Consider the following 19,198-nt stretch of genomic DNA (forward strand, 5'->3'; position numbering starts at 1 on the left):
CATATGTAATGAATGAATGAAACTAAACTTAGTCTCCATAGATGGGATGGCTCATGGAATGAAATAATTATTCAATAAGTACACATTTCTGATCAACATCTCACTGAATATTTTAGCAGATATTTGGCAAGAAAAAAAGGTCATGGTTTATTAGAGACAAAGTACAGTTTTTAGTGATGAATTAGGATAAAAACTCAAGTTTTGTTTGGCTTTCTAAAAGCATTAGATATTTATGAATTAAAGGGTTGTCGTTGACACCATTGAGTGTTAAGCCAGCAGCTTTGATTCTGGACTGCTGCAAACCTCAGGCTAGATAGGAAAGTTAATGCTGGAGAGTCACTACATCATTTATGTCACAGATAGCACTGGTAACATCTGAGTACCACTCAGAAAACAGCTTAAATACATCTGCTACAAAAAGATAGGGTGTTAGAAAAGTCTTTATCTACTCTGGAAGACCAAATATACTATACCTCAAAGATGAGTGATTTCCACGGGGCTTAGACCTGGTAATTGTGGCCACTTTCAGTGGTGACCCTGGTTGGCTATTCAGTAGCTAAGAAATGCTGGGTAGACCAGTTTCCTTAAATAGCCTATCATCTTTAAAAGTCTTCAGATAGGGGCACTTGGGTGGCTCAATCGGATAAGCATCTGCCTTTGGCTCATGTCATGGTCCCGGGTTCCTGGGATGGAGCCCTGTGTAGGGCTCCCTGCTCAGCGGGGGGACTGCTTCTCCCTCTCCCTCTGCTCCTCCCCCTGCTTGTGCTCTTTCTCTAGCTTGTTCTCTCTTTTACACACAAGTAAAATAAATAAAATCTTTTAAAAAAAATGTCTTCAGATAATTGCCTCTCATTCATGGCCCCATTTCAAGGCAATTTCTGCAATAATCCCAGCATGGTAACCAAAGCATATAGGGATAGACACACCAGCAAAGTCCCCGCCATCAGGGAAGCCATGTTGGTGACCATCTATAGCTATTCTTGCTAACATCACTGTTACTGACCAACAAGGTTCTTGTATTCATCACAAAGCCCTTCTACTTTTAGCCTAATTTCAGTAACCCTTAGGAATATTAGGCATGCAAAAGAAGCTTTGAAAGTATGTTGGATGCAAATAAACATTTCATGTAACAGTTGTTTATTAAATTAAAATGCAGGTTCTATTCCAAAGCACGGTTTCTCTGGGTGCTGGGAATAAGTGTGAATTGTATTTTCCCATGGTTTCTGACATTATTTTTCATTGAGAATATTCTCTTACAGCAAGAAGGAACAACATAATAATAAGATACAGAGGTAGAAGAGACCTTAATAGTTATTTTTGCTATGCCTATCACCACACACTTGGGAAAGATAAGACCCAGAGAAGATGTGATTTACTCGATCTCTGATGGCATGCAAACATTAGTCAAAAGGGAACTTTTGTTTAGTGTTTTCAATTAAATGTCAGTATAGCCTATATCGTCAATACAGCTTATATTATCAAGAATAGGGGAAAACTGGGACGCCTGGGTGGCTCAGTGGGTTGGGCCGCTGCTTTCGGCTCAGGTCATGATATCAGGGTCCTTGGATCGAGTTCCGCATCGGGCTCTCTGCTCAGCGGGGAGCCTGCTTCCTCCTCTCTCTCTCTGCCTGCCTCTCTGCCTACTTGTGATCTCTCTCTGTCAAATAAATAAATAAAATCTTTAAAAAAAAAAAAAAGAATAGGGGAAAACTGGCTTTCTAGCCATACTACCATACAAACATACATGTTTTAGATTCCCTCCACCCCAAACATGACAAGTTGGCTCATCACTAACGATAAATGTTTCTGACTTCTGTATGTGAACTTGGATTCTATGGGGGCATTTGAATACTAGAACTTGGGTTCGTATATACTATGGACAAGTACCACAAACTGGGTGTCTTAAAAACCAGAAACTGATTGTCTCAGAGTTTGGGGAGCTAGAAGTCTGAGATCAAGATGTTGGCAGGATTGGTTCTTTCTGTTGGCTGTGAGAGTATCTGCTCCTTGTCTCTCCCCTAGATTTTGGCATCTTACTGGCAATCTTTGGGTTCCTTGGTTTGGTGAAACATCAGCACATTCCCTGCTTTCATGTGTACATGACACTCTCCTTGTGTGCACATGTCTGTGCCCAAATTTCTTCTTTTTATGAGGTTACCAGTTATACCATATCAGAGGCCCAACCTACTCTAAGATGACCTCACCTTAAGTAACTCTGTCTGCAATGACCTTATTTCCAAATCAGATCACATTCTTAGGTACTGGGCAATAAGGCTTCAACATACAAATTTCTGAGGGTGACACAATTCAACCTAGAACAGTATCAGAGAAAAGAGGATACTATGGGATGAACAGATTACAAAGATTCTTTGTAGGTAGCTGGTTTACTCTGAGAGATGAGTTCTGGACCAAGATAGATATGAGGAGTTTGCCTGAAGTCTAGACCTGTATTTCAGGATGTTTGGGGATCAGTTTTTTTCCTAGCATCAGCCCAAGTCCTGGGTCTCTGTCCATGGCCACATGGGAATTTTGTGGCTGCCATATATACACATATAACAGAATCTCACACAGCCATAAAAAAGGTGAGATTGTGCCATTTGAGACAATGTGAACGGACCTAGAGGGAATTATGTTAAGTGAAATAAGTCAGATTGAGAAAGTGAGAAAGACAAATACCATATGATTCCACTTATGAGTGGAATCTAAAAACAAACAAACAAAAACAAACAAACAAACAAACAAACAAAAACCCCAAAACCAAATGAAGAGACAAACAAAAAGCAGACTCCAACCTACAAATACAGAGAACAAATTGATGGTTGCCAGAGGGGAGGGAGTTGGGCGGTTGGGCAGAATGGGTAATGGGAAGGGGCGATACAGGTCTGTAGTTATGGAATGAGTAGATCATGGGAAAAAAAGGCCCAGCATAGGAATACAGTCAATGATATTGTAATTGTGATGGAATGGGACAGATGGCAACTACCCTTGCTGTGAACAGAGCAAAATGTATAAACTTGTCAAATCATTCAATTGTATACCGGAAACTCATGTAACACTATGTGTGAACTACCCCCCAAAAACAAAACAAAACAAAACAAAACAAAACAAAACAAAAGGACTGTGGATTTGAAACTATTCAGAATAAAGAGAAAAAGGAGTTATAGAGTTTATCCCCTAACTTTTCTTAAAGCCTGAAGCTTGGGAAGCGAATGAATAATCGTGTGCCAGAATTTGCTGAAATTACCTATTTTCTCAATTGCTCCATTCATCACTCTTATTTTATAGACAGATATGAACTACCTGCCCTCAACATTGGAGCCATGTTCTTTCTGTAAAGAGATGCACAAATAAGTCTTTAAAAATATTGTTAGGAAGTTTTAAATTCCTTAGTGGGTGCCTTTGAAATATCGCGATGGATGCTTCCTGGCTAGTGGAACATTATTCAGGTAGGGTCAGTTCTTCCTCCAACCAGATAACTAGTTCTTCGGCGTAGCACCAGCTTGCGGAATATGACAATCCCAGGCACCAAGCAGGAATCAGACATACACATCATGCTTTATGGAAGAGAATTAGCAGAAACTCATCTCAGTGCGCCTTCAAAGGAGGAAACTAAGCGGACAGCCTTGTTAAGTTAGCATATAGACTTGGAATACAGTACAACATCCATCATCTCATCAAAATTCAATTAAAATGTGGGTTACTGGCCAAAGAAAAGGAGCCAATTTTCTCCCTCCCTCCCTGCCTGTCTCCCTCGCTCTCCCCTTCTCTCCCCTCCCCTGCCTGTTTGGAAGAGTTCTTGGAACATCACTAAACCCTTAATGGTTCTTTCACTATGGGAGCCAATTTAAAAGGATAGTTTGAACATTTGAATGACCCTTAATATTAGAAATTAGAACTTGTGCAGTTATCTAATTGCTATTAATTTAAAACATGCTGGCGCTAGCCACAGTGGGCAGGAAGGAAGCATATTTTAAGGTCTTCTTTTTAAGGAACATTTTTTAAAAATTTATTTTTTTTAAAGAGTTCATTATTTATTTGACACAGAGAGAGAGATCACAAGTAGGCAGAGAGGCAGGCAGAGAGAGAAGGGGAAACAGGCTCCCTTTTGAGCAGAGAGCCTGATGCAGGGCTCAACCCTAGGACCCTGAGACCATGACCTGAGCCGAAGGAAGAGGCTTAACCCACTGAACCACCCAGGAGCCCCTTTAGGGACTTTTGATATAATTATAAAACTCTTTGGGTCCTACAGGATCTTCTTTTATATGGCAGAGAATGTGTAGCGGTGATTATCCACTTAGCTCAGATCCATTCCAGGATTTTTTAAAAAATGTTATTTGCTAACATATACCAGACTTCACACAGGGAAAAGGTAAGCCCACAGGTCCTGTAACAAGATTTGCAGTGTTAAATGTAATTGGGTCTCAAATTTAAAGCAGTTCAATGTCTTAATTTGTTCTTTTCTTCCTACCATAATATAATGAGGATAAACTTTGACACACAGCAGCTCTGCAAAGAGAAGATTTCTCCGTGTTCATTGTTTCTCAAACCAATCTTCCTTCCTGAAATTTGATTTCTGAAGTGCCTTACAGTCCTTAAGCCAGGTGGCTGCAATGAGTTCACTTGGAACATTCATAATCACCCGAAATAAAAGCACGTTCTAGAAGCCAGACGCACTTAAGACAGTCAGATGGGGTTAGTCACCAAGTAGAAATAACTCTTTTAACCTCTCGCTAATTCCGCCCAGTGGGCTACCCACTACAGCACAAGTTGCTGAAGGGAATCATCTTGGCTCTGAAATAAATAGTATGAACCTCTGTGGGTTAAGCACGTACGTGTTGTTTTAGACACACAATTCATTTTTCTGATTGGAAATTTTTCAATTGGAGATTTGCCTTGTGGTTTGAAGAAGGAGAACCACAGGATGCTTTCCAAAGGGCCCAGAAGAAACCTGCTTTATAGAGGCCTTCTAACCCCAGACTTCAATATCGGAATATTAAATATTATATTTTTTCCAGATCACTTAGCCTTCCAGCTCCAGGAAAGATCAGTTGAGAAAGCAATAGGATTCTTAGAAAATCGAAGAAATACAATGTGGAATCTGGGGGTTGGGGGGGCACCATGGGTTTGGATTTGACCACAGCTGGCAGTGTTTTTGTTTTTCTGCAAAATCGGCTGGCACACATGTTTTTCATTACTCGGTTAGCCTGAGGAGGAACTGAACTTCATTTCTGATGGAGGTCCCTCATAAATAGGAGTCCTGCCACACCCTATCAATAGAGCCAACTTTCTAGAATATTCTATGAGGTAGAAGTAATTGTGTTGCCTTGAAAAGAGGTATCAGACTTCTTCCCCTTGTTTTAGTTTCCCCCTAAATAGGAAAGTCAGGAGGTTGGTGTTGAAGAATAAACAAGAAGAAAGGTAAACTAATGATATTTTTTTAAATAAAAAATGATATTAAAGGCAAAGCAGGTGTTACTAAGGAAAAAAACATAGACCCTATTAAATGTTGACCTTAAATTAGCTTAATTATTTTTTAAAAATCCCAAATACTACCAGGAATGAAATTGTAAGCACCTGTGTTAATTTTAATGAGATTTTATGCATGTGCCATAGCCCAATATTCCTGCCTCAGCTAGGAAGCTTCCCATTCCAAGTAACAGAAAGAAAAAAAAATCTCACGTAGGATTAAATAATAAGGGAATTAATAAGTTTTATGAAACTACAGTGGTGTGAGGTTCAGAACTGGTTAGCTCAATGGTATCATTGTTGACTCTGTTTCTTCTATTTTTTTCAGAGCTGTATCTGCCATCTACAGTGTGGGCTTCCCCCTAAGGGTATAAGGTATCTTCCCCCTTGAGGTTATAGGGTAGCTGTCAGTACAATTAGCTCCACATGCCTCCTTGCTCTTATCCAGAGAAAGAACGTTTTCCTCAATTACCTAACAAAAGTTTCGAGATTCCTGTTGATGGAGCAATGCATTGATTGGTTTAAACCAAGATTGCTGGAACCAATATCCGTGGCAAGGGGGTGGGATTGTCCTGATGGATCATAGCAATCAGACCACAGCCCTGGAGCCAATGGAGGGGTTAATTTCACCTACTCAGCATGACTGCCATAGAAGGGTTGTTAGGAAGCTACTCTGGGAGACTGAATTCAAGAGTCCCCATCTTTGGGGTGTCTGTTATGACAGGCGGTGAAGAAGATCACAGCGACTTTAAAGTTATTAGAAATCTCAGTGTTTTTTATTGAGGCCCCTTTCTGAGAACTCTTTTATGTTACTCAGACTTTTCTTCTTCGAATCATGTAAAGTATACCGATGTGCATACTAGTTCAGTTCAGAGCTAAAAGTCATTCTCAGGGCGTCTGGGTGGCTCAGTCAGTTAAGCATCTGCCCTTGCCTCAGGTCCTGATCCCTAGGTCCTGGGATGGAGCCCCGCATCGGGCTCCCTGCTTAGCTTCTCCCCTTGCTTGTGTTCCCTCTCTCGTTTCTCTCTGTCAAATACATTAAATCTTAAAAAAAAAAAAAAATCATTCTCAAGTTCTACAGGGATAAAGATGAGCGACACAGAAGCTGGGAACTACCACTAATGTTTTACCAAAACAACCAAAGTTAAATGATTTATTAAAGAAAAAAGATACTTCTTGACCTTCTCACAAAAATAAACTAGTAATTTAGACAAAGGCAAGTGATAAACTCTGCTATTCAAAAGATTATCCAGGTAGAAAACACAAGAGCATCTTTTGGATACTCTTCTGAAACACCAAATGAGACTAGAATCTCATTTCACGGGTCACATAGATGACCAATATCAGCCCCTTTCGCCAGCTCCTGACTTCCACGCATTCTTTCCTTTGTCCTTCAGGACAGATTGTCTAACCCTTTTTCAATACTACCTCATGCTGGCTGTCTGTTCTCCTTAAATCGACTTCAAGGTGGTTATACACGTTGTAGGATGGGTTGAGGCCCTCCAGCCCTCTGGACAAGGTTCAATGCTTGAATCCTCGGATACTAGTGTTTGAGGCTTTCCTCCTGAGTGATGAGTGAGGGGAAGAGGGAAGGGCATTTAGGTAGGGAAATCACCCTTTCCATCAGTATTCAGTCTCTTGACAGATCACCAATGTTGTATTTAAGGAATTATTATTATTATTATTATTATTATTTAAAGATTTTATTTATTTATTTGACAGAGAGAAATCACAAGTAGATGGAGAGGCAGGCAGAAAGAGAGAGAGGGAAGCAGGCTTCCTGCTGAGCAGAGAGCCCCATGCGGGACTCGATCCCAGGACCCTGAGATCATGACCCTAGCCGAAGGCAGCGGCTTAACCCACTGAGCCACCCAGGAGCCCCTTAAGGAATTATTATTCTTGCACTGAGAAATAAATACTTCAGCCATATTCTTGATAGAGTTCCTAATGAAAGCACTACTTTCCACTGGAACTCTCTTAGCAGAAGTCAGCCCCTGAATAAAAAGTGCTAATAAATTCCAGCCATTCCCACAGTGGCCCTGGCCCTTCCTCATATCGGTCTTCGCTTAAGAACTTACTTTCATAAGTTCCAGATGCAAGTATCCCCATTGGATTTATTGCTGCCATTCTCGAGGTTGGACATCAAGAATTAAAAATGGTCTAAGAATTAAAAAAAAAAAAGTCTGCCTATTATCAAGGCAATTGCATGATTTCCCAAAGGTATTAATTGTTCAATTAATTTTTCCCCAAGTGTAGTCTGTGGAACCCAAGTGTCAGAAGACTTTTTGAGGAGAGTCTGGAGTAGCGTTTTCTGATGAAATATATTTAGGAAAATGCAGATTTAATATATTTAAATGGGCCTACTGCAGACCTGCTCAGGCCTCTCATTTGTATTCTGTATCTCTAAGAGAAAGGATATGCAGTACTTTTCACACGTTTGACCATGGAATTCTTTCCTTGAAGAGTATTTCATATCACACCTCTGAGGAATATACTTTGGGAGATACTCATGCCGGTCAAACTACCACGTTTTCTAGGACTCTCTTACCTGCCCGTCTTTTGTTAGTCTTTGCTATTAGCTGTTCCTAGGATTCTGTTCCATGACAGAACCCATTAAGAAAAGCTTTGCCTTTCTTTTTTTTCAAGGACTAGTAGGCTAGAAAAAGGCTCTCAAGGAGAGCAGACCTGATTCAGAATCAGAAGCCTCTGATTCATCTTAATTGTTGTATTTCTGAGGGCAGAGGACATTTGCCATTAACCTCTACCTGGATCCTTTTTCCGATCTCCAAGTACATTCTGCTATGCAAATGCGAGTTCATAATAAACTTGGAAAGGGGTAACACTCTGGTTTTAGACAAATGACGTAAGCTTTAGGGAAGCGGTTTTCGCAACCCACTTGGAAGGCGCCGGTGGATGCGACACACGTAAGCTGCAAATGGAGATGAGGATCTGGTGTCGGCTACAAGTTCACGTTCAGATCTGAGTCAGCCCCAAGGGTATAGATCTCTAATCAAGGCACGAAGGGGCTGCAGCTCTAAGGCTTGCAGGCCGCTCCCAGAACAGTAACAGGGGCACACGATGGCAGGGCTCTGTCAGGACAAAATACCAAAATGAATTCTCCCTTTGTTTAAGCCGAGACTACATTTCACTATAGAATTTCGTGATTGAATAAATTCTAATAAACTGTCTTATCTGGTGTGGATTTAGAAGAAGGCTTTTGTCCGTATTTTGTAATGTTCTTATTTTTTCATATTGTAAAAGCAATAGATGGTCAGTGTGGGCAAAACACACAAAAGCCTGCAGATAGGATAAAACCACCCATAATCTCACTAATCACAAGTAACTGCTATCAGTATTTTGTTTATCCATTTCAGTATTTTATTTCCTTCTGAGTTGGTACATATTTCTTTTGCACAATGGTTTGCGAGTATTTCTGCACTCTCGGCGGCCCTCATGATGTAGGCTGGAGTTTGTTTTGGGGGTAGACTCTCTTTTCTCAGAAGAGCTATCCTGATAAGACTGTCTAGCCATAAAGATACTGTAGCCCTACTGGTAGAGTAATTTTATTGCTATAACTTGCATTATATTACTACCAACATATGGTAATACCAATGCTAATGGAAACTGTGAACCTTTTTTATATGCTAGAATATGTCCCATTTTTTAAAAAAGATTTTTATTTATTTATTTGACAGACAGAGATCACAAGTAGGCAGAGAGGCAGGCAGAGAGGAGGAAGCAGGCTCCCCGCTGAGCAGAGAGCCCAATGTGGGGCTCAATCCCAGGACCCTGAGATCATGACCTGAGCTGAAGGCAGAGGCTTAACCCACTTAGCCACTCAGGTGCCCCGAATATGTCCTATTTTAAATACATTCCCCAATTCAATTCTCACAATAACATTATGTCGTATGTTCTATGATGCCTCGTGTCTAACGCACAGAGTGGATAAACAACTTGCTCAAGGTCATGCATAGTAAGTGGTAGAGCTAGTCTCTGCACTTGGTCTTTCCAACTCCAGAGTCTGTGCTCCTTCTTTAGGTTGAGGTGTTGTTCACTGAAACATTTGGTAAGGTAAAGGCTGCTTTCACTGTGGGCTGAGGGCGGCTGTAAGAAATCATCACGATAATGACTGACTTGACCTCATTCCTCTAGCATGTTTGTATATAAGGGGAGAATTCCAGGGGGCAGGAATGGGGAAAGGGGGGAAGAGAGATGGAGTGAAAGAGCACACACTCTAGTTGAGTGTGTCTTTTAGGCCACAGCTGGCCAGAGGCCACAGCCAAGGAGGAGGGAAAGACATGGCTCCCTGTGAACAGGTGTGGCCGATGGATTCTTTTTTTTTTTTTTTTAAGATTTTATTTATTTATTTGACAGAGAGAGATCACAAGTAGGCAGAGAGGCAGGCAGAGAAAGAGGAAGAAACAGGCTCCCTGCCAAGCTGAGAGCCCGATGCGGGACTCGATCCTAGGACCCTGAGATCATGATCTGAGCCGGAGGCAGAGGCTTTAACCCACTGAGCCACCCACGTGCCCCATGGCCAATGGATTCTAAGAGTGATGACACATGAATTGTAATTTGGTGTTTTCTTTCTGGCCTTGTGATTTGGCTATGCCATACTTAAGCTGATTAAACCACAGGAGTCCTCTGTAAGCTGGTGCCTGAAGAATAAAGAAATGATGGGTTGTGACCATGTTTGGGGCTTAAGTATCAAAAGAATGATGAAATAGGCATAAGAGCCTGAAGAAGCGGTGGCAGCTGTGGAAGGGTGGAAGGTGGAAAACCACAACCGGGACACGCTGAAGGTCATCACAAGTAACCGAAGAGAGGACCCGACTTCCCAGAGACCTGTAGGATGGGGCATGGATTTATATTTGGATATTATGCGGAAACTCAATCCTCTAAGTCTTGAAAGCTGGGGACACTTGGGTAACGTATAGAATACAAAACATATGTCATATATTTTACTTATAAAAACTTGAATCTTGGGGCACCCGGGTGGCTCAGTGGGTTAAGCCTCTGCCTTCGGCTCAGGTCATGATCCCAGGGTCCTGGGATTGAGCCCCACATCGGGCTCTCTGCTCTGCAGGGAGCCTGCTTCCTCCTCTCTCTCTGCCTGCCTCTCTGCTTACTTGTGATCTCTGTCAGATAAGTAAAGAAAAAATCTTTAAAAAACAACAACAACAACAACAACAACAAAACTTGAATCTTAGGGCACCTGGTTGGCTCAGTCATTAAGCATCTGTCTTCAGCTCAGATCATGATCTGGGGTCCTGGGATCGAGCCCTGCATCGGGCTCCCTACTTGGCGGGAAGCCTGTTTCTCCCTCTCCCACACCCCCTTGCTTGTGTTCCCTTTCTCGCTGTGACTCTATCAAATAAATAAAATCTTTAAAAATTAAAAAAAAAACTTGAATCATATGTATCATTTGCTATCATGGCTTTTTAAAAAAGATTTTATTTATTTATTTGAGAAAGAGAGTGAGAACATGAGCAGAGGGGAAGGCCAGAGGGAGAAGCAGTCCCTGTTGAGCAGGGAGCCCAAGATACCGCAGCTTTTTAATGTAGTATTTTAGTGCCAGTGTTTTGGTTTTTTTTAAAAGATTTATTTATTTATTATTATTTTAGGGAGGGAGAGCATGAGCCGAGGTAGGGGTAGAGGGATGCAAAGAATCTCAAGCAGACTCCTCGCTGGGTGTGGAGCTTGACAGGGGCTCAACCTCCTGACCCTGAGATCATGACTTGACAGGAAATCATCAGTGGGGATGCCTAGCCGGCTGAGCCACCCATGTCCCCATTTGGTCAGTATTTTAACAATGTAAATGAAATGTTTTTGAAAATGCAGTTTTCCAATGGTAGAATGTTATTATAATGATATACCATTATTTTCACAACTATTTCTCTATTGCTAGATATCTAGAATGTCTAATTGTTTTGCTAATATAACTAACAGTGTGATTTTAGTACAAAAGTGCAAAAGCACACTGAATATAGTCAATAATATTGTAATAACATTATATGGAGACAGGTGGTGACTACACTTACTGTAGGATATATTGAATAATATATAGAATTGTCAAATCACCATGCTGTACACCTGAAACTAATATAACATTGTATGTTAATTATACTTCACTAATAAGTATTAACAATAAATAAAGTTTAAAAATGAAATGATTTAGAAAATAACTATAAGACAAGGATACTCATTATCATCATTTACTAGTCATCTTAACAATACAATAACGCATGAAAAAATGAAGATGTAATTGGAAATACACAGAATAATCTTTTTTTTTTTTTTTTTTTGTAGATGATGATTGACTATAGAAAAGATGCCTGAGAAACAATCAATGTGTTACAACTAATAAGAGAGTGCCACAAAGTTGCTGGTCCAAGAGAAACATTAAAAAAGGTGGTATTTTTGTATACTAACAAAAACAATTAAAAAATTATGGTCTTTAAGTTAGATTTTGATCAAAATCCCAAGAGGTAGTTTAGAGAAACTTTACAGCTTACCCTAAAATTCATATGGAGGAGTAAAGTCCCAAAATGACCAAGACAATTTTGAGAAAAAAAGGAAATTTGCCCTTCCATGTATCAAGCCTTCATCTCAAAATATACTAATTAAGAAGTGTGGTATTGGTGTAGGGATAGACAAATAGACCAAATGGAATGGAAAAATGTCTGAAAACAGACTCTCAGATTTATGCAAAATAGCCCCTCACAGAAGTGACATTACAAATCAGTAGAACAAAAGATGAATTATTTCATAACTGGTTCTGGGAAAACAGACTATCCAAAGGGAAGAAACACTAGACCCTTCTTTACTTGATTAAGATTTGAGTGTGAAATTCAAAACTTTAAAAAATTTTAAGAGTAGGTAGCAGAATAGATTTATAAAATTGTAGTGAAGGATTTCTGGAATGGGACTCAAGAAGCACAAAACGTGTACAAGTATTCATCTATTTACTATGTCAAATTAAAAATTGACTGTTGAAAGACATGATGAAATTCACAGGACAAGCCACAGATGGAGAGAAGCATTTGCAATGCATGTGATTGATAAAGGAGTCGAATCTAGAATCTTCACAAAATCCCTAAAAAGTAATAAAGAAAGAAAAGCAATTAAATAGGAAAATTGGCAAAAGAAATGAATGGACAATTCACAGAAGTGAAACTGAACCATCCAATAAAGATGTGAAAATATGCTCAGTTTTACCAGTAGCTGGGGGAATGCTAATCAAAATGATGAAGCACCATTTTTCTTCCACCAGACCGGCAAAAATTAAGAAGACCGACATAGTAAGTTTTGGGTATGATGGAGGGAATGGATCTTCCTTCCACACATCGTTATTAGGTTACCAGAAACAATCGCTTTAAAAAGCAGTTTGGTGGGGCACCTGGGTGGCTCAGTCAGTTGAGCTTCCTACTCCCCTGATTTCAGCCCAGGTCATGACCGCAGGGTCCTGGGTTTGAGCCCCACACTGGGCTGCTTGCTCAGCAGGGAGTCTGCTTCAGGATTCTCTCTTCTCCTCCTCCCCCATTCCCCCCAGCCTTTCATGAACTCCCTCTAAACAAAACAAAACAAAACAAAACAAAACAAAACAAAACAAACCGCAGTTTGGTAATACCTGGTAAAGCTGAAGGTACTCAAAACAGAACTTATGAATGATAGAAAATAAAAAGGCAATAAAGTTGATACTCCCATGAGCACTCCTTGATAGCATTCCCCCACTTTGATCCCAAATTCTGAATTTTGTATTATTCTTTTGCTTTGCTTTGCTTTACTTTTATCACATATTATGTGCCTCCCAGGAGACCTTAATGCTTAGTTTTCTCTTTTTTAAGATTTTATTTTATTTTATTTTTTTGACAGAGAGAGACACATGAGAGAGAGAACACAAGCAGAGGGAGTGGGAGAGGGAGGACAGGTTTCTCATGGAGCAGGGAGCCTGATGCAGGGCTCTATCCCAGGACCCTGAGATCATGACCTGAGCTGAAGGAAGATGCTTAATGACTGAGCCACCCAGGTGCCCCAATGCTTGGTTTCCTATTGTCTTTGGACATTACATCAATGGTGTCACAATGTAAGTCATATGGGGTGTCTTGTTATTTTTGGTATATGTGCTGTCCAATTAAGCACATGGCACCTTGTTATTTTAACCTATTATTTTTCCTGAGATTCATCCAAATGTTTGTGTATACTTTGCAGTTTGCTCATTTTTCACTGCTAAAATGTGATGGCATAATTTATATCCAAACAGCGCTGTGAGGGTCATTCTTGAACATGTCTCATGGAGGACATTTGTGAAAGTTTGAGTTTCTCTGGAGTTTAGGCTAAGGTAGTTATGTTTCACATGTGAAATTGCTACATTAAGGGGTATGAGCTTCATCAGTTTCATTAAGCTAATGTAGAATTATTTACCAATATATAATCTTTGATATTGACTTTTTTTTTTTTTAAAGATTTCATTTATTTATTTGACAGAGAGAGATCACAAGTAGGCGGAGAGGCAGGCAGAGAGAGAGGAGGAAGCAGGCTCCCTGCTGAGCAGAGAGCCCTATGCGGGGACTTGATCCCAGGACCCTGAGATCATGACCCGAGCCGAAGGCAGAGGCTCAACCCACCGAGCCACCCAGGCGCCCCCAATATATAATCTTTGAAAAAAAATCTATTTCACACCCCCTCTGCAATCTGGCAACCACCATTTTGTTCTCTCAATTTAATAGTGGGGTTTTTCTTTTTTTTAAATCTTTTTTTCTTTTTTTAAAATTTATTTCTTTTGTTTCTCAAATCCATATAGGAGTGAAATTATATGGTATTTTCCTTTCTCTGGCTGACTTATTTTACTTTAGGTCCATCTATGTTGTTGCTAATGGCTAGTTGTTTTTTTTTTTTTAACGATTTTATTTATTTATTTGACAGAGAAAAATTACAAGTACACTGAGAGGCAGGCAGAGAGAGAGAGAGAAGGAAGCAGGCTCCTTGCTGAGCAGAGAGCCTGATGCGGGACTCGATCCCAGGACCCCGAGATCATGACCTGAGCCGAAGGCAGCAGCTCAACCCACTGAGCCACCCAGGTGCCCAACTGGTTGTTTTTTTTAATGGCCGAGTAATATTCCTGCCTGTGTGCGTGTGTGTGTGTGTGCACGCGCATGTATGTGCATAAAGTACATCTTCTTTATCCATTTATCTATTAATGGATGCTTGGGTTGCTTCTGTATTTTGGTTATTGTAAATGATAACATAGGGGTCATGTATATGTAAATAAACATAAGGATCAGTGCATTTTTTCCAATTAGTGTTCTTTGTTTGTTTGTTTTTTGTTTTTTTGATAAATATCCAGTAGTGGAATTACCAGATTATCTGGTAGTTCTAATTTTAATTTTTTTGAGAAATTTCCATACTCTTTTCCACAGTGGTTGCACCATTTTGCATTCCCATTGACAGTGCTTGAGGGTTTTCTTTTTTCCACATCCTCACCAACACTTGTTTCTAAGTGTTGTTTTATTTTCACCATTCTGACAGGTGTGAGCTGATAGCTCAATGAGATAGGAAATGAGATTAGGAAAATGATGAGTGATGTTAAGCTCTTTTCCTGTGTCTGTTGGCCATCTGCCTGTCTTCTATGAAAAAAATGTTTGTTTAGATTCTCCATCCATTTTTAAATCAGATTAGTTGTTTTTATAGTGTTGAGTTGTTTAAGTTCTTTACATATTTTGAATGTTAACTTCTTACCATATACATTTTTATCAGTAGTGTTTGAGTTTCCATTGCTTCATATCTTCACTAAGTATTGGTGTCATCAAAGTTTTAAATTTTTATCAATTCAGTGTGCATAAAATGGCATTCATAATGGTTTTCATAAGCATTTTCTTCTTAATGCAATTGAATATATTTTTGCTTTTTTTGGTTGTTCATATTTTCTATGATATCACTTTTCATTTTTTGGTCCATTTTAAAAATTGATCTGTTTGTATTTTCTTATTGATACTTTCAAGTTCCTTATACAGTTTGGATACTAATTCTCTTTTGGTTGTACCTGTGACAAAACTTCTCTTGGTTTTTAGCCTTTTAAAAACTTTCTTTTTGTGATATGGAAGTTTTAAGTTCTTAATATAATTGAATGACTTTCTGTTTTGGGGGTTGTAGGGAGAGTCTTGTTTTACTGTTGCTTTAGTTTACTTTTCTTTGATCACCAGTACAGTTGAACATTATTTTTCGTGTTTACTGGCCATTTATATTTCTTTTCTGCCCAGCTTTTTAAGGTTCCTTTGCCCACTTTCTATTGATTTGCAAAGGACTTCATATGTTGAAGATATTAACCTTTTGGCTTATTTGTTGGGAATATTAACCCAAGTTTTTCATCACTTTTAAATTTTGCCTAAAATTCCGTTTATTACATATTTAAACATATTTAAAACCTATCATTCTTTTGTTGTTTTCACTTAACACTCTAATTCATCTGAGATTAATTTTATTGTGAAGAGGTGACATTAATTAACTATTCCTCCTGTATCCACTGATTTATGATACCATTATTATTATACACTAAAATTTTCATGCTTATTTGGGTCTATTTCTGGGCCATACACTTTGCTGTGTTAATTATGATTAGTTTATTAATTCTTGCCTGAGATATGTACTTGTTTATTTTTATCTTTGTTGTAAATTTTACTGTTTGGTAAGGCAAATTACTTTGATTAGTCCTCCTTTTCAAACTTTCTTGGATCATCTCAGAATAGGCATTCTACATTTAGCCAATCAAACACTCCACTTGTTTCCCAGAGTGTTATCATATAAACAAGGTGTAGCTTCTCAATCTTCAAAGTATTGAAAAACACAAAATACCATCCAAACTTCTCATGGATTCAGAAGGAACTGCTCAATGCTCCAGGATCGAGCTTGGGATAGTAATTCATGCTGGCTCATGGAGAGTGGGAGTGTAGTGCTTCATGAAATGTTTATGGGGCTTCCTAGAGTTATACTTCAGTCACTTTCCTGCCACAGTATTTTCTTTTTTTTTTTTTTAATTTTATTTATTTATTTGACAGACAGAGATCACAAGTAGGCGGAGAGGCAGACGGAGAGAGAGGAGGAAGCAGGCTCCCTGATGAGCAGAGAACCCGATGAGGGGCTTGATCCCAGGACCCTGAGATCCCAGGACCCTAAATCAGAGGCTTTAGCCCACTGAGCCACCCAGACACCCCCTCCTGCCACAGTATTTTCTAAACCAATGGGGCTCACTGAAAAAATTCTCTGGCTCCTTGGCGGACAATAAAGAAACCAGGTTTCCTTGGATAATGTCATTATTCTTGCTGGAAAATTGAAATGCCTTGATTTAGTGTTGTCAGTGAATCTATTAGCAGTGAAATAATATTGTGACATAGGAATCACTGCGCTGTGCCCTCAGGGTCATCTCCCCATTGGGGTGGTTAGAAAGAGACCCTTCCTTTGTTCAGGCCTTTGCTGTTGAGGTTGAGAAAGTGGAGGTTCCATTGTGAAACAGAAGTTGGGCTGGACAAACATGTTATCAGGCAGGCTACTTTTTCCCAGCTCTGGAGACCAGATTTGGGGAGGGTAGAGGGGCTTTGGGAGTGTCGTGTGTCAGGGCAGAGGTCATTGGGGCTCTGCTGGAGAGACCCTTTAGCATCCGTTCCAGCAAATGCTAAGATGCCCAAAGTCATGTCCCAAAGACCAGCTCTTGTCTGTCTTCTCAGAGAAAGAAATCAAATCCTAGGGGGTAAAAATGGAATTCTAAGTCCATTTGAGAATTTTTAAGTATACATTCACTATAAAAAGAATGTTCTGGGGCGCCTGAGTGGCTCAGTGGGTTAAGCCACTGCCTTCGGCTCAGGTCATGGTCCCAGGGTCCTGGGATCGAGTCCCACATCAGGCTCTCTGCTCAGCAGGGAGCCTGCTTCCCTCTCTCTCTCTCTGCCTGCCTCTCCATCTACTTGTGATCTCTCTCTCTCTATCTCTCTCTGTTAAATAAATAAATAAATCTTTAAAAAAAAAAAAAAAAAGAATGTTCTGCTCCCCCATTTGAGTGTCGAATAAATTCTGCCAAATGCCAGCTCTGCTCAGAGCTTGTTTGTCTCGTGTGAGGTCCCCTGTTGGTCTCGTGTGAGGTCCCAAACACGAGAGCCAAGCACAGTTGAATAGGAAGTTAACCTAGTCACCGCTGATTGGAGACGGTTGATGAAATACACAATTATGTAAAATCTTATACTCATCCAGAATAAGTCACTTATTCCTATTATACCTCATTTCTCGTCTATGGAATAACAAGATGTATATATACATGCCCAAAATGCTGGCTTTTTAAAAAGATTTTATTTATTTATTTGTCAGAGAGAGAGCATGAGCAGGGGGAGCGGCAGGCAGAGGGAGAAGCAGGCTCCCCACTGAGCAGAGAGCCTGATGTGGGACTCGATCCCAGGACCCTGAGATCCTGACCTGAGCTGAAGGCAGATGCTTAACCCACTGAGCCACCCAGGCGTCCCCAAAATGCTTTTTGATAAACGAAACGATGCTGGCACAACCACCTTTGATGAAATAATGCTCAAGAAGTTTAGGAAAAGTTCTACTTTGTTATATATAAACATTTTCCTGTGATTTCGAGTCACTTGGAAGAACTATTAAGGGAAGGGCGTGGTTCGGGAAAACGCTGAACACGGGGGCTTCTAAAATAGCCGTCTTTGGGGACAATACACGAACAATGCTGCCCGAAAGTATTACGAATCATAGCAACACAACTGGCCAATTGACAGCTCTTTGAGCTTCTTTCTTGGAAGGAACCAAGACCCTCCGAAAGTAAGTATTTTCCTCAATCGTTTCTCCGTATGTTTGTCAAAGGAAATGACACTTAGGAAAGCAAGTGTGTAGCAGCTGACGGAAAAGCCTAGAGAAGATTAACTGTGGGTTGTAAACGGGTGGCCTGAGGACAAACTTAGACTTGCAGATGTATTTTAGGGGGTGTCTCACAAGTTGGCTTGGTGCACATTGGGAAGTGTTTTGAATTGTTGTTAACATTTAAAAGGCTGCAGATTTCATATGCAAACAATTGCTTGGAGTCAGGTAGCCGCCTTTCTTGAGACAGAACTGTTCTTTTGCCCATTTGCTATAGTCTACACCAATCTATTCCCCACTTTTGGTTCCTACAGTACATAACTGGTCCCTCCGGTCACTTGATTTGTAACCTCCAGACTCTGATCATGTCAAAGGATGGGGCGGGGTCCTTTGTGGTCTAAATTTGGACCCTACCAAGAAGTCCTTAGGTCTTGAAGCAAGTCTGTGGAAAGCAAGCCAGTCCAGCAGGTCTGAGGTAGAATGTTATTCTTTTGGTAAAGACATTCTCCAGAGAGCACATGTGATAACAATCTTCTCTTTGTATTGGAATGGAATCTCATTTAAGTAAGGATGGATATAGGCCACCGCTCTGAGAGCTACTCAAACTCTCTCAGGCAAGGGAAAGAAGTCACTTATCTATGGAAAGGGTGGCAAACACTAGATGCCTACCGCACTTGGCAAAAAGAACCAGAGTACTAATCCGTGGTAGCAATTAGAACACTGTGTCTTAGAGCGACGGGAGCTTTCACAGAATTTGCTTGCTTTTAGCAGCACAACTTACAAATCTGGGACAGAGGGCCAAGCAAGGTCCATATGTATTGTGGAAAGTTCATGGCATCAGAAGGAAGCCTCTGTTTTGCAGCAAATTTCCTGGTTCAAC

The sequence above is a fragment of the Mustela lutreola genome, chromosome 1 (genome assembly GCF_030435805.1).
Source record: "Mustela lutreola isolate mMusLut2 chromosome 1, mMusLut2.pri, whole genome shotgun sequence".
Lineage (NCBI taxonomy): Eukaryota > Metazoa > Chordata > Mammalia > Carnivora > Mustelidae > Mustela > Mustela lutreola.